At 49.7% G+C, this 5,846-nt stretch overlaps 1 long non-coding RNA gene across 2 annotated transcripts; it reads right to left on the bottom strand.

Annotated features, from left to right (window-relative positions):
* Positions 1–119: 119 nt before the first annotated feature.
* Positions 120–2,283, bottom strand: LOC116533147. 2 transcript variants are annotated; one of them, XR_004261109.1, is made up of 4 exons: positions 2,168–2,283; positions 1,009–1,059; positions 897–969; positions 120–796 (listed from the first exon to the last, which is right to left on the bottom strand). It is a non-coding gene; the product is annotated as an uncharacterized LOC116533147 (long non-coding RNA). The 2 variants fall into 2 exon arrangements; XR_004261108.1 differs by lacking the exon at positions 2,168–2,283 and adding an exon at positions 1,689–2,117.
* Positions 2,284–5,846: the final 3,563 nt, after the last annotated feature.

The following is a 5,846-nucleotide window of genomic DNA, read 5'->3' as shown; positions in this document are numbered from 1 at the left end:
TACCTCTATCGTGTAGATGAAAAACATGGGGTATTAAAGGTTAAGTGCTTGCCTAAGATCACTGAGACAGCTGGGATTTCAACCCCCAGGTTTCTCTGATTCTCTAAGCCCATTCTTTCCTGGCGGTGGGGGCACAGATAAGAAGGAGGAAATTAATCTTTTGTTGACTTTTTGAAAGGACGATAGGTTCACATAGTCCAAAACTCAAGATACAAGAGGGAAATATCTCCCACTCACACTGTTCCTCTCTCCTGAGTTTTTAATGAATCCTTACATGTTTTATGTATATTCCCATAATACACACACACAAATACACACACACACACAAAAACACATGTTCCCTCTCTCTACACAAACGGTAACATACTAAAGGTACTCTTCCATGCCTTCATGGTACAAATACCCTAACCCCTACCTAGGATTTGGCCAAGGCCACAGCCAGGTAAGGGCAGGGCGGGCACTTGGCCTCCGAGCTCTGTGTCCTGTGCTCACCCCCTACAGCACCCCCAACTCACCCACAGCAGCTGACTCAGCCCCAGCCTGCCTCTAACAACCACACACAAAAGCACAAAGAAATGGCCCATGCTGCCTTCTGGTAAGGACGCTCCATCCTGCAGAAGGGACCTTTAGACTCACTCCTCCATCTGGGAAGCCGATTGCCAGGGGATGGGGTAGGTTGTTGGACTCACCGTGTCCACCACCTTTTCCTGTGTGGAGACATCGGACGGAGCCTGCGTCAAGTCCTCCACGTGTTGGGAGGCATGTTGCAGGCAGCCGGAGAGGTATCTGCAGTCTCCTGGAAGGAGAGAGGGTGAGATGAGGCCCAAGGGACTCCCCCTAAAAGCCTGTCCAAGTGCCAGCTTGAAATGATGATGACGGGGTGCCCAGATTCCCACCTTCTAGCTGCCTGGCTGCATTCTTGCTGAAGTATAGGGCTCTCTCCAGGGCACCAATGGTGTGAGCCTGAGCCTGTGGGAGAAAAGCGGGAACTCCACACCCTCCACTCACCTCTACCTGCCTCCTGAGCGCTGCCTGATGGTGGTGGTTTGGCTTGTTTTCCTAGAGAAAGAGGAAGACAGAGCTCTTACTAGGGGGATGGCAGAGATGGCACAGCAAGACATGCCCCCAGAATGCCACCAATGCCCCAGGACAGGACCACCCATGGGACCAGGTTATCAGGGACCCTGTGGGATGGGGTGGAATCTGGGAGGTGAGCCTTCTTCCCCAGGATGGGAGTGGGCGAGACAAGGCTGGGGCCTCTACATCTCAGTGCCCCCAAACCCAGCAGTCATGTCAAGGGCAAACGAAGAAATCACATTACTTTATCCAGCTGAGCTCAGTTCTGTTGTTTCTATGGGGAGAGTCAAAGGAAGGTGACTGAGGGTGGCCCACTTGACTCTATTCCCCAGGCCAGGAAGCAGTAGGCAGGGGCCAGGAGTGGAGTTTAGAGTCAAAGTTCTCAGACCCAGTGGGGACATAAACTAGTAAACTCTCCTCAAGCTCCCAAAGAAAGAGGATTTGGGTCTTTATTGGTTTTCACCCAGAGCCACAGAACTGAAAGTCTGAAACTAGATTCTCTCCAAAGGAGAGTCACATCATCTTCAGAGTTGGAGTGTGAGAAAAGCCCACCCTTCTGCCAGCTTGTGATTTACAAAGGTGCATTCATTCAACAAACATTGAGCACATACGGGCCAGCTACAGTTCTTCACAGTGGGGATACGGGACGGAAAAGGCAGACAGGAGCCCTTGGCCCCAAGGTTTCCACTCTCGTTGGCCTTGAAATCTTGGACTCTCAGAGCTAACAGAAACCTATGATACTCTCTAACTCCACCTCCTCAGGAAACACAAGCCCAAGGAGGAGAGGTGTTCAGAGCAGGTCCCGTACTAGGGATTAACATAAAAACAAGAACAAATCTCATTGAAACTTCACAAATGTAAGTAAAACAATATCACCCCTATTTTACAGACGTAAGAAGAGAGAGGCCCAAAGAGCTCAAGCGATTTGCCCTAAATCATATCCCTAGCAGATCTAGCAATAGGCTCTAAACCCAGGATTCTAAACCAGTACCCGGCAGTTACTCTCTACTTAACAGTTACCCTCTTAACAGTTACCCTCTACTGTCCCTTGGGCCCTCTGTCCCCAGAAGCCTGGCCACCCAAGACTCACATCCTTAGGTGAGTGGCAGCCAGCAGAAGTTCTTATCTCAGGGTCACTGCCATTATTTATTTGCCTGTTGGTGTCAGTTACTCCTGTCCCAACACCAGGGCTGTTGTGCTGATGATATTCTCCTAAAGTGCTGGGATTACAGGTGAGAGCCACCACACCTGGCGCCTACTTCACAGGTTTTACAAAATACTCTTATAGAGCATCTGATTTCATGCCACCAACAACCGTACAAGGTGTTATCTCAATCGGTGACTAAGAGGGACTGATGCCTTGGCTAAAACCAAGGCAATAATGGAACTTAAACTCAGTCTTCTGACTCCGACCTCTGGGATTTTGCCACAAATCAGTAGCTGCCAAGGACCAAAACCAGAGGCAGAGGTAGAAAAATCAATACGAAGTAGGCAGGAATGGTACACTGTGTGGTTTAGAGTCATACATCCTCACACGTCTGTTAGTGCTAAGAAGGGCACCAGTACCTTTCCAACTTTTACATCAGTGTATCCTCATGGCAGAAGGCAGCTTTTCTCTTAAATCTGAGAATTTAACAGGAAGAGGACAACCCAAGCCTCATTTCAGAGCGACATCTGGTATACTCTTAGAAATCTATGTGACTCTCATCCCTAAGTCCATAATGTTTTGTCTCTCTCAAGAGAATCAAGGGACACTGATGCTTCAGAAAGATGCCCCATATTTACCCTGTGGCACCCAAATGACCCCAGGTTGAAATGAGATGAGATTCAAGCTGTCAAGTTCAGATTCCCAAGATCTGTTCCACAGAAGAGAAGCAGATCTCACTCCAGAAACCACTGACTGGAGGGCACCCTGGCCCCAGAGCCATGGGGAATTCAGACATGAGGTGGAGAACTCAGAAAAAATGTTAAAGTCTCTCTGGAGAATAGAAGCCTGGGAGAAAACCAAACCAAACCCATTCTCCCATCACCACTCAGAAGAGACACTGTCAACGTTTTGAGCTCACAGGGGAGGTGTAGGCTGTTCACACTGTCAACATCTGTGTTAAAGGAGTAAGGCAGCCTGAAACCTCTCACTGCTAGGTCCCACGGTCCCCATTTCTCTTCCAGCTGAAAATCTCTGCTGCCACCAGAGGAACCAAAAACAGGGCAAGAACAGTTATGGGATTGGGTCCTAAGATCAGGCCAGTCTAGTGGCAGTAATGACAGTTCCTGGGGGACTGTGACGTCACTGCATTCTACTTCTCCGTGGGGTAGGGGGGACACATCAGTGTGATGCCTGAGTTGCCACTTTGAGATGGGGTGGGGGGCACAGGGCCGGAACCCAGGTCCTTAGAGACACAAGCCCAAACATCCCACAGAGCTCAGACTTAGGGTGGCAGGAGGTGAGGGCTGAGTATGGAGCAAGAGCACCAGGAGTCACCTGCCCAAAGTCACCCTGAGGCAACTGGTGAGAGCAGGCACTGGGGGACCCAGGTTCTTGGAGATGCCAGCCCAAAGAGCCCAGGGAGGCCAGGTTTGGGGCAGCAGGAGGCGAGGGTAGAGTACAGAGTGCTGAGCTCTGGGAGTCACCAGCTCAAAGTCGCCCTGGGGCGACTGGTGAGAGCAGGAGCAGGACCGCTGATGGTGGGGCTGGCTGACAAGGTTTTGGTGCAGGGAGCCCAGGGGCACTGGGGAGCCAGACCGGAGTGCCTCAGGAGTGGCACAGACTCTGGCAGCAGTTCTCCTGTCAGAGGGGGCCTGGGGCTGGGTTAGGGGGCCGCCACCTGGTGTGTTTTACCTTTTCCTTGGCCTTCGCCCATTTGCTCTCTCTTTCTTTGGCCATCTTAGGGTGGGGAGGGACGTGGGGCTGGGAAGGGAAGTGGGGTTGGGGAGGGACGTAGGGTTGGGAAGGGACGTAGGCTTGGAGGAAGACGTAGGGTTGGGGAGGGAAGTGGGCTTGGGGAAAGACGTAGGGTTGGGGAGGGACGTAGGGTTGGGGAGGGACGTGGGCTTGGGGCCACATCAGCGTGATAGAGGACAGTGAGATATGTCCTGTCACCTACCATTGCAGCTGTGTGACCGAGCCAGAGGAGGCTAACCAGGGCCTCACTAGAACCCAGATAGGGGTGTGGCCTGAATGCTTCAAGCTCATTGGTCAATGAGAAAGATAAAAGGGAATGGAGGCGTGGCCAGGCAGTGGTGTGTCATGAGGGACCTGTGGTGTCACAATGAAGGCTGCCCGTGCACCAGCTGCCCCCGCCCACTCCAGGTGAGGGTCAGGGCTGGGTTTCACTTGAAACACTTTAAAACTTTATTACCTCAAATCTATAGCATGCTTGACGATGACCAGACTGTATTATCCAACATTCCAACGAGATGAAATAATCACAATGATTTTTTTTTTTTGGAAAAGTTTCTTTTAGTCTCCTACGTTTTTAATTTTTTTTTTTTTTTTTAAAGATACATGTCTTCAGGGCATGGTGGCTCACGCCTGTAATCCCAGCACTTTGGGAGGCCAAGGAGGGAGAATCATGAGGTCAAGAGATCGAGACCATCCTGGCCAACATGGTGAAACCCCATCTCTACTAAAATACAAAAATTAGCTGGACATAGTGGCACACACCTGTAGTCCCAGCTACTCGGGAGGCTGAGGCAGGAGAAATGCCTGAACCCGGGAGGCAGAGGTTGCAGTGAGCTGAGATTGCGCCACTGAACCCCAGCCTGGGGCCCAGTGACAGAGCAAGACTCTGTCTCAAAAAAAAAAAAAAGAAAAAAAGAAACACGTCTAACATCTTTAAAAACACAAAGCTTTTGAGCCAGGCATGGTGGCTCATGCCTGTAATCCCAGCACTTTGGGAGGCTGAGGTGTGTGGATCACCTGAGGTCAGGAGTTCAAGACCAGCCTGACCAATATGATGAAACCCTATCTCTAATAAAAATACAAAAACTAGCTGGGCATGGTGGCAGGAGCCTGTAATCCCAGCTGCTTGGGAGACTGAGGCAGGAGAATTGCTTGAACCCAACAAGTGGAGGTTGTAGTGAGCCAAAATCGTGCCACTGCACTTCAGCCTGGGCAACAGAATGAGACTCTGTCTCAAAATAAATAAATAAATACACAAAGCTTTCCACTTAATAAGCATTCAAAGCTCTTTACCAGTTTAAAACAAATACAAGACCCTCCTAAAGTAAGGCCGAATGCTAACTGATGGGGGAGAGAAAAAGGACATAACTCCTACTCTCATGAGGTTAATCACTAAATCCTATTTTTCTAGAATCATCTGGCCTCTCTAAGTCCTGTGAATAAACAGAATTTCTCACTTGATACTGGGCTATGATTTGCAATCATGAAAACCAAGAACTGTGTTATGTCGCTGTATATTGCTTGTTACCTGAATTCCACATTAGGCTGGGATCAAGGGTTGACTTTTTCATTATTTGCTCCATTACCTGTGTGCTTTTATCCCAGACCAAACTAAGCTGTTTTCTAGAGTTCTACAATTTACAGTTAGTTATATAAGAGTGGTTCTCAAAAATGCAGGCTTTGGACCAGCAGCACCAGCAGCACCTGGCAACTTATTTTAAATGCGCATTCTCAGGCCCCACCCTAGACCTGATGAATCACAAGCTCTAAAGTAGGGCCCAGAAATCTGTGTTGCAATAGGCCCTCCAGGTGTTCAGGAACCTCTGGCATACAGCAGGTAGAAGAAGGTGTTTCCTTCCGTAGGTCC

The sequence above is a fragment of the Sapajus apella genome, unplaced genomic scaffold (genome assembly GCF_009761245.1).
Source record: "Sapajus apella isolate SASKATOON/1434 unplaced genomic scaffold, GSC_monkey_1.0 scaffold80, whole genome shotgun sequence".
In the NCBI taxonomy this organism is placed as follows: Eukaryota; Metazoa; Chordata; class Mammalia; order Primates; family Cebidae; genus Sapajus; species Sapajus apella.
The sequence above is the reverse complement of the archived record's forward strand: the minus strand, read 5'-3'. Positions and strand labels throughout refer to the sequence as shown.